Raw genomic sequence first — 10,754 nt, 5'->3', positions numbered from 1 at the left:
GAGTAGAGTAGAGTAGGGTAGGTAGGGTAGGGTAGGGTAGGGTAGGGTAGGGTAGGGTAGGGTAGGGTAGGGTAGAGTAGAGTAGAATAGAGTAGAGTAGAGTAGAGTAGGGTAGGGTAGGGTAGGGTAGGGTAGGGTAGGGTAGGGTAGGGTAGGGTGGAAGTAGAGTAGAATAGAATAGAATAGAATAGAATAGAATAGAATAGAATAGAATAGAATAGAATAGAATAGAATAGAATAGAATAGAATAGAATAGAATAGAATAGAATTCTTTATTGGCCAAGTGTGATTGGACCCACAAGGAATTTGTCTTTGGTGCAAATGCTCTCAGTGCACATAAAAGAAAAGAGACATTCGCAAGAATCAAGAATCATCAGGTACAATACTTAATAATAGTCATGGGGTACAATAAGCAATCAAATCATACTAGGAAACAGTCAATATAAATCGTAGGGATACAAGCGATAAAGTTACAGTCCTACAGTCACAAGTGGGAGGGGATGGGTGATAGGAACGATGAGAAGATGAATAGTAATAATAATGCAGACTTTGTAAAGAGTTGGACAGTGTTGAGGGAATTATTTGCTTAGCAGAGTGATGGCATTTGGGGGGAAAACTGTCCTTGTGTCTAGTTGTTCTGGTGTGCAGGGCTCTATAGCGTTGTTTTGAGGGAAGGAGTTGGAACAATTTATGTCCAGGATGTGAGGGGTCAATAAAATACATGTACTTGCACAGGAACAGGAAGCTCAAGTTCAAAGTCCAAGAGAACGTATAAAAACCCCTCACTCTCAACTCCATGGGGTCAGCTACCTAGAATCACACGTGCTCAATGGTTCTGCTTCATCAAAAAAAAAAAAAACAGACCCTCTTTCCAATCAGCCTCCAGCCTCCATTTTGTCTCCAGTGCCTTTCTCCCGGCTTGGAACTGGACCAGGTGGCTATTTCTTCCAACACCATTTCAGACAAATGCTTTGTCCAGCCTCTTCTTGAAAATCCTCCAGGGATGGAGCACCCACCACTCCTGGGAGGCCAGGACAGATGCATCTTTAGAGAAACTATCTACTATTGACCTCACCCCATTCCTAAGAGGTCTGTAAGGGGCGTGCATAAGTGCACAATCGTGCCTACCATCCCTTTCCCATTGTCTCCATTTATTCGTACCTATTTCCTGTATTTATGTTTATTCTTATACCTATTATCTTACAAGAGATTGACAAATCAAATCAATCAATCAATCAATAAAGGGTTTCAACAAAAACGCAACCACAATGGTGGCAGGATTTATATTAACCTTCTGTGGAAATTTGGGGCTCAATCAGGGGACTGGAGGATAAAACATACGAAGAACGGTTGCGGGAACTGGGTATGTCTAGTCTGATGAAAAGAAGGTCTAGGGGTGACATGATGCCAGTATTCCAACATCTCAGGGGCTGCCCCAAAGAAGAGGGAGTCAAGCTATTCTCCAAAGCACCTGAGAAGGCAGGACAAGAAGCAATAAATGGATGGAAACTAATCAGGGAGAGAAGCAACCTAGAACTAAGGAGGAATTTCCTGAGAATTAGAACAATTAATCAGCGGAACTACTTGCCACAAGAAGTTGTGAATGCTCCACCACTGGAAGTTTTTAAGAAGAGATGGGACAACCATTTGTCTGAAGTGGTTTAAGGTTTCCTATTGGCAGGAGGTTGGACTAGAAGACCTCCAAGGTCCCTTCCAACTCTGTTATTCTAATTCTCTTGTGGTCGTATGTTGAGGACTGCCTGCGGCCCCCGAATCTCCCATTTCGTTTCAGCCTGCAGAGAATCTAAATGGAGTTTAGTGGCCCACGAGTCTTAAAGTTGCCAGGTTTGGGGACCCCTGAGCTAAACTAAAAAGGGCCCGTCCATTTTAGGAAACGCGACGGGTCAAACCTTCCCTTCTTGGCTTTGGGCAGTTGGTTCTTTCTATAAATAACAAGAGAGCAGAGGGCTGGCTTGGTGGGTGGGAGGCCTGGCATTTAGTTCTGTGCCAGTGGTTCGGATAGATTGCCCTGGCACCTGGAGGTCCCCCTAGTGAGACTCTTGTTTTTTATTGTTGTTGTTGTTGTTGTTGTAGATTTAACATTTCCATCTGGGGACAGCGGAGATTAACCTCCAACCTTTCAGTCCAGCCCCTCTTTCTAATTCTGCCTTGAGACCCTCCGAAGGCAGCTGATCCTGCAAATCACTGGGGCACATGGGGGCACGGACCCTGCCGCACCCCGCCCACCCACCCTTAAGTTTGTCCTTTGCAAATGCTAAGAGGTGGACGGGGTCTTCTTCCTCAGCCGGCGAGAAAAACAGATCATTAAGAGAATGAATGGGTGCCCTGCCCTCTTGGTTGGGCTTCCAACACCGAATGTGTGACGTTTGCAGTTGTGTTGTTGTTGTTGTTGTCAAATTGTGATGATCCAAAGGGGCGTGGCACAAAAGCAGCCAAGTCACAAAAGTAGGTAAAGTCCCTTTAATGCCTCCAACTTGGGCCCCAATGTCCAGTTATCATCGGCTGGAGAAAAAACTCTCCCAAGAACAGTCTTTAAAGGGAACAACTTCTGAACCCAAAGTACATATAAATTATAAATAAAAACCAACACAAACCACTGCAGCAATTAATGAGACAAGGCAGGATAAGGAATTGCAGACTTCCAATAGATAATGAAACACACACAGTTGGGAGACGCCAGAACCCAGATAAGAATTGACAAACAAAGATAATGCACGCATTGCTTCCAGCAAGGTGCTGTGCGCAAATGCTCTTTTTAACTCCTGTTTTCCCAGCTGCAGCTAATGAAGGGAATCAGGGCCCTTTTCTCCCCTGTAACCCATGTTGCTCCCTTATCCGTTCCTCCCTGTGTGCTCTAGGATGCAGAGGGGATGGGCCTGGGTCTTCCTCTGAATGCCCAGCTGGACTTTGCCCTTCCCCAGTTTCCTCCACGGCCACCGGAGCCACACTCCCACTCCCTGTCGGTTGTTCCACCTCCCCCTCGGAATCAGATTCCAACAGGGGCATGACACAAATAGCGGCACGACACTATTGGATGTCAGTCGGAACTGTAACTCCAAAGGACAGAGTTGGGAGGGGTGTGGTTCCTGCTGAAAAATAATGCCGGTAGTCCTCGAACTACGACCACAACTGAGCCAGGGGTGGGTGCTGCTGGGGGCTCGTAGGGGTTCGGGAGAGCCCCTAGCTAAGATTTTGTGCAGTTTGGGGAACCCCCAAATCCCACTCCTGGCTGGCCCCGCCCACCTCTTATGACCATGGCAGCATTCCTGTAGTCATGTGATCAAAATTCAGGCGCTTGGCACCTGACCCATGTTTATGACGGTCGCAGTGTCCCGGGGGCACGAGATCCCCCTTTGGCGACCTTCTGGAAAGCAAAGTCGATGGAGAGGCCAGATTCACTTCACGACCGGGTGACTAATTTGAGAACTGCAGTGATTCAACTGTGGCAAGAAAAGTTGTAAAATGAGGCAAACTCACTTCACAAACTCACTTCCAACATAAATGTTGGACTCAATTGTGGTTGTGACTTGAGAATTACCTGTAATTAGGATTTGGCAAATGGATGATAGAGATAGATAGGTAGGTAGGTAGATACTGTAGATAGGTAGATGGAGGGAGGGAGGGAGGGAGGGAGGGAGAGATAAAATAGACTAGAAAGATTAGATATAGATGGATAGACATATAGAGATCATAGAGAGAGAGAGAAAGATATAAAATAGATTAGAGATAGATAGATAGATAGATAGATAGATAGATAGATAGATAGATAGATAGATAGATAGATAGATAGAGGAATGGAGGATAAAATATATTAGAGAGAGAGATTAGAGATTAGATATGGATGGATAGATGGACAGATAGAGAGAAATAAAAAAGATAGATAGATAGATAGATAGATAGATAGATAGATAGATAGATAGATAGATAGATGGATGGATGGATGGATGGATGGATGGATGGATGGATGGATGGATGGATGGAGGGAGGGAGGGAGGGAGGGAGGGAGGAGATAGAGAGAGATAGAAAGATATAAAATAGATTAGAGATAGATAGATTAGATAGATAGATAGATGGAGGGAGGGAGGGAGGGATAAAATATATTAGAGAGAGAGATTAGAGAGATTAGATATGGATGGATAGACATGGACAGATAGAGAGAGATATAACAAAAGATAGATAGATAGATAGATAGATAGATAGATAGATAGATAGATAGATAGATAAATAGATAAATAGATAAAGGGAGGGAGATAGAGAGAGATAGAAAGATATAAAATAGATTAGATATAGATGGATGGATGGATGGATGGATGATAGATATGATAGAGAGAGAGAGAGAGATGAGAGATGAGAGAGAAAGGAAGAAGGAAAGGAAGGAAGGAGGAAGGAAGGAAGGAAGGAAGGAAGGAAGGAAGGAAGGAAGGAAGGAAGGAAGAAAGAAAGAAAGAAAGAAAGAAAGAAAGAAAGAAAGAAAGAAAGAAAGAAAGAAAGAAAGAAAGAAAGAAAGAATAGAGACTTCTAACAGCCTCTTGCCAATAATTTTTCTGGATTCATTTTTTACAACTTGAATCTTGTTTGCAAAGTCTCCCACTCACCCCTGGCCAGCTGATTTGCTAGTTGAATGGACCGCAAGGGAGATACAGTTATCCTTAAATTGGAACGGCTCCGATTAAAGAATTTGCAAGGGGCCAGAACAGGCCCGGCAGGTGCTGATGGGGAGGCAGCCCACTCCCACCTTTTGAACCACCTGCCTTCCCCGGGGACCCAGCCCACGGATGCCGCCCTCCCCAGTTTGCCAAATTCTTCTTTTATTGAAAAAGAGGCTGGGTGGGAGGCGTTTCCCGCTCCCCTTAAAAAAAAACAACCCACTTCCTGGAAGTAGCGATGTGCCTGTGTGCTGCAGGACTGGAGCACCGTGTGTGTGTGTGTGTGTGTGTGTGTGTGTAGATGTCAGAGCAGTGACTTGTCATCACTACCGATTAGAAGCCAGAGTTTTGAAACCTCACACTTTCGAAACACTTGATAAGCTGTTCTCGGGGCTGCAGGCCCGGAGTCTGAGCGAGGGTAGCTGATAAGTCCAGCTGTCATCTCGTTGTTCGCACTTTGGTGGTTTGATACTCCCTCCCCTTTTATTTCCAGAAGGACCCTGCTGCCACCAAGTTTGGAGAGCCATCAGCTTAAAAGTTGGAGGGTGGGGGTGTCTGGTGTTTGCTTCCCATCCTGGGGAGGGGGGGAAATGCAAAGCCTTCGATGAAACGGAGTAAATGAAAACAAATTAAAAAGAGAGTCACCCTTGGGGAAAGGAAGGCATTCCCCTCTCAAACAGAATTATTTTGAGGGCTTTTCCAAGGGGAAAAGTCTCTGTAATTACACGGGGAGATCACGTGAAGTGTTAATACTACTTTATAAGGGCTTGGTAAGGCCACACTTGGAATACAGCATCTAGTTTTGGTCGCCGCGGTGTAAAAAATATGTGGAGACTCCAGAAAGAGTGCAGAGAAGAGCAACAAAGAGGATTAGGAGACTGGAGGCTAAAACATAGGAAGAACAGTTGTTGGAACTGGGTTTTGTCTAGTCTGATGAAAAGGGGGACTAGGGGAGACATGATAGCAGTCTTCCAATATCTGGGGGGCTGCCCCAAAGAAGAGGGAGTCAAGCTGTTCTGCAAAGCACCTGAGAAGGCAGGACAAGAAGCAATAAATGGGTGGAAACTAATCAGGGAGAGAAGCAACCTAGAACTAAGGAGGAATTTCCTGACAGTGAGAACAATTAACCAGTGGAACTGCTTGCCACCAGAAACTGTGAATGCTCCACCACTGGAAGTTTTTAAGAAGAGGTTGGACAACCATTTGTCTGAAGTGGTGTAGGGTTTTCGGCTTAAGCAAGGGGTTGGACTAGAAGACCTCCAAGGTCCCTTCTAACTCTGTTATTCTATTCTAATTAAAAGTGCCAGGAGGGGCCTGCAGGGTTTTGTGGTCCAAAGGGTAGGTTATCATCTAATCCAGCCAAATGAAATACAGGTAGTCAAAACAGAATAACAGAGTTGGAAGGGACCTTGTAGATCATCTAGTCCAACCCCCTTCCCAAGCAGGGGACCCTACACCATTTCTGACAGATGGGAGTCCAGTCTCTTCTTGAAAGCCTCCAGGGATGAAGCTCCCACAACTTCTGAAGGCAACTTCTGTTCCACGGGTTGATTGTTTTCCCTGTCAGAAAATTCCTCCTTATTTCCAGGTTGAATCTCTCTCCTTGTTAAGTTTCCATCCATTATTCCTTGTCTGGCCTTCGGGTGCCTTGAAAAATAGCTTGACCCCTTCCTCCTCTCTGGGGCAGCCCCTCAAATATTGAAAGATGCTATCCTGGTCCTTCTCTTCCTTAGACCAGCCATACCCAGTTCCTGCAACTGTTCATCGTATCTTTTATCTTCCAGTCCCCTCATCATCCTGGTTGCTCTTCTCTGCACTTTTTCTAGAGTCTCAACGTCTTTTTTATAGTATGGTGACCAAAACTGGAGGCAGAACTCTAGGTGTGCCCTTACTAAGGCTTTATAGAGTGGTATTACTACCTCCCTTGATCTTGATTGTATCCCTCTGTTAATGCAGTTTAGGATTGCATTAGCTTTTTTTTTTTTGGCATTAGTACTTCACTTGTCCTTAAAAAATTCCAATAGGAAACAAAGACAACAACACAAGCAACAATTCTTACTTTAAGATCAGAGGTTTATTGTTTCTAATAATTTGGAACATAAGAAACAAATAAGAAAAGACTGGGCTGCCCTCTGTCAGAAATGGTGTAGGGTCTCCTGCTTGGGTGGAGTGGGGGGGGGTTGGATTAGATGACCTCCAAGGTCCCTTCCAACTCTGTAAATCTGTTAATCTGTAATAGATATAAAAGATTCCTCTTTCACACTTGACCTTGATTGTATCCCTCCAATAATGCAGCTTAGGGTTTTTCGAAAGCGTGTTTCCCCCCCCCCAAAGGGCCATTTTTCTTGCCTGTGCAGACCTGGCACACCTGTGCACAGGTGAAACTAAGGGCCTTTTGTTCCCCCTTTTTGCTGACACTCACCGACTTCTTCTCCGAAGCGTCCAAAGGCTTTTTCCCCATCATTTTCAGTCCCCTCCTCAGATGCCTGGTGTTGGTTTTATGTTAGCTTCCCTGCATTGTCTGGTGATCTCACACACACACACACACACACTTCCCCAGGGATAATGTTGCATTCCAGTTGGGTGTTGAGGTGTGAGAATGTGCGGAAGTCTCTGACTTAACATCCCCCCCATCCTGAAAACGCCGAGTCCTCTGGTTTGCACCAAGAATGGAGATTCTCTCAGTGGGTCAAATATGGATATATCCCATCCAGCTGCGTTTGGCTCTTTGATGGCAGGGACCTGAGGGGTACTCTCTCTATTCCTCTATATATTTAAAATTGATTTCTTTTTTTAAAATGAAGGCTGCTTTCAAAATTCAGGGAGAGGGGGGAACAAACCGGTTTGGTTTAGTCTTGTGCCAGGGTCTCCAAACTTGGCAACGTTTAAGACTCGTGGACTTCAGTTCCCAGAATTCCTCAGCCAGCAAGTCTTAAAAGTTACCAATTCCCAGAACGGAACTCTGGGAGTTGAAGTCTACAAACCTTAAAGTTACTTCAAGCTTGGTGGTTAAAACACCAGCCTAGAAAGCGAGAGGTTGCAAGCTTATGTCCTGCCTTAGCCAGGAATGACCTTAGCTGGGTGACCTTGGGCCAGTCTGACTGTCTCAGGCCAGCTGACCTCACAGGGCTATTGTTGTGGGGAAAAGAGGAGGAGGAAGAGGAGGGAGACGTGTTGGACATGTTCAGTCCCTTGAGTTATTTGCAAAAAGGAAGGAAGGAGGCAAGGGGAGGGAAGGGTGGGAGGGAAGAAGGAAGGAAGAGGAGGAAGGAAGAAGGAAGGAAGGGAAAGAAGGAGAGGAGGGAGGGAGGGAGGAAGCAAGGGGAGGGAGGGAGGGATGAAAGGAAGGAAGGAAGAGGAGGAAGGAAGAAGGAAAGAAGGGAAAGAAGGAGAGGAGGGAGGGAGGAAGCAAGGGGAGGGAGAGATGGAGGAAAGGAAAGGAGGAAGAGGAGGAGGGGAGAAGGAAGGAAGGAAAAAAATTCAGGGGAAAAAAGAAAGAAATAGAGAGAGAGGAAGGAAGGAAGGAAGGAAGGAAGGAAGGAAGGAAGGAAGGAAGGAAGGAAGGAAGGAAGGAAGGAAGGAAGGAAGGAAGGAAGGAAGGAAATAAAAGATTCCTTTCCCCACAAGGAAACAGAGCCCCTTCCTTCCAGTGGAGTATTTTCCCAAAGGCCCTCTAGGCATTGGGTTTTAATAAATGACTTTTGCTACTCTCAAAGATGGGTTTTGCATCCTTGAGCCAGACTGTAGACCGTAATTCTCACCCATGTCTTTGCTGAGCTTTGCAGGACTCTAGCTTTGGCCTTTTAACTGCCCCAGCTGAACCCGGGCAGCCTGGATCAGGCCCTCTATGGGGATGCCAACCTCAGCAGCTTTCTGCAGGGTGGATTTCAACACCCTAGGGTGCCTTCCAATCGAGTAAATCACTTTTCTGTATCAAAAAAAAAAAAAAAGCCAAGACAGTTCTAGGCTGCATAAACCGAGGGAGAGAATCAAGATCACGTGAAGTGTTAATAATACCACTTTATAAGGTAAGGCCACCCTTGGAAGACTGCATTCAGTTTTGGTCGCCACGATGTAAAAAAGAGGTTGAGACTCTAGAAAGGGTGCAGAGAAGAGCAACAAGGATGATTAGGGGACTGGAGGCTAAAACATGAGAAGAACGGTTGCAGGAACTGGGCCTGGCTAGTCTAGTGAAGAGAAGGATTAGGGGATAGCAGTCTTCCAATATCTCAGGGGCTGCCCCAAAGAAGAGGGAGTCAAGCTATTCTCCAAAGCACCTGAGAAGGCAGGACAAGAAGCAATGGATGGAAACTAATCAGGGAGAGAAGCAACTTAGAACTAAGGAGACATTTCCTGACAGGGAGAACAATTGATCAGTGGAACAACTTGACTCCAGAAGTTGTAAATGCTCCAACACTGGAAGTTTTAAAAATGATGTTGAATAACCATTGGTCTGAAGTGGTGTAGGGTTTCCTGCCTAGGCAGGGGGCTGGACTAGAAGACCTCCAAGGTCCCTTCCAACTATTCCTATTCTATTCTATTCTATTCTATTCTATTCTATTCTACTCTACTCTACTCTACTCTACTCTACTCTACTCTACTCTACTCTATTCTATTTACTCTGCTCTGCTCTACTCTACTCTACTCTATTCTATTCTATTCTATTCTATTCTATTCTATTCTATTTACTCTACTCTACTCTACTCTACTCTACTCTATATTCTATTCTACTCTACTCTACTCTATTCTATTCTATTCTATTCTATTCTATTCTATTTACTCTACTCTACTCTACTCTACTCTACTCTATTCTATTCTATTTATTCTATTCTATTCTATTCTATTCTATTCTATTCTATTCTATTCTATTCTATTCTATTCTATTTACTCTACACTACTCTACTCTACTCTATTCTATTCTCTATTCCATTCTATCCTATTCTATCTTCTATTCTATCCTATCCTATCCTACCCTATCCTATTCTTTTTTCCCCCAAATATTTTTATTGTTTTCCACCAGTACACATCTTAATTACATTTTCAACTGTAATTACATTGACATTTGGTATTAATCCATATTTCTATCATCTATTCGTACATATTCCTAATAGTTTTTGTCTTTCTTTATAATTCTTATTTATTATCTATCTTTATTTTTTCTTCTTTCTATCTATCTATGTATTACTTTCTTGAGGTTTCTTCTCTATCCTATCCTATCCTATCCTATCCTATCCTATCCTATCCTATCATGTCCTATCATATTCTATTCTCTATTCTATTCTATCTCTATAATCATTAGCTTGGTGTTCCTTCTCACCCACCAGCCAGTTTTCTCAGCTATCTGGGCTGGTTTTCTACTATCTGGCTGAATTAAGAGCTTGTCCAGTCCTCACACCCGACGTGATGCTTTGCCGTCTGTCGATACACAGTAGTTTGGCTGCAGCCCAGCTCCCTGTCCCCTTTCTTTCTTCTATTTCTTTCTTTCTTTTTTCTCTTTCGCTGTCCCTCTTGGCCAATAGCAACTCTTGCCAGGGGCCATATAAGCATTTCCTGGGGCACATTCCTCACAGATGAGATCCCTTTTCCACAATTGTTTTGGGGTTGGGAGGGGGTGTTTGTCCAAGGTGTTTTTAAAGCCACTGAGGCTGGGGCCCCCTCTAAATTTAGCCACCTCTCTGCAGAAACAAGCCGACACCTTCTTAGAATAGAATTGGTCATGATACACCTATCTCTGTCCAGTAAATAGGCGCCTCCTCCCTCCCATTGCTTTCCATCTCTATCCGCGGAGACCAAATTGCAGAAAAAATAATTTTAATTTTAGCCAAACTAGAAAAATATCAAACCCTCGATGGATTCCACACACAATGAATAATTGCAACATATAAAGTCCCCAACCCAGCCTGTTTAAAAAAAATCAATACATACGTACATACATTCGTATTTTCCAAATATGATGTATATAAAATAACCGATTCTCCGAAGCAAGACAAGAAGCAATGGAGGGAAACTAATCAAGGAGAGAAGCAACCTGGAATTAAGGAGAAACTTCCGGACAATTAGAACAATTAACCACCGTAATGGTTTCCC

The sequence above is a fragment of the Notechis scutatus genome, chromosome 16 (assembly GCF_049901735.1).
Source record: "Notechis scutatus isolate UNSWTSFEM ecotype Mainland chromosome 16, rNotScu1.2, whole genome shotgun sequence".
Classification (NCBI taxonomy): Eukaryota; Metazoa; Chordata; class Lepidosauria; order Squamata; family Elapidae; genus Notechis; species Notechis scutatus.
This window is presented reverse-complemented; position numbering follows the sequence as displayed.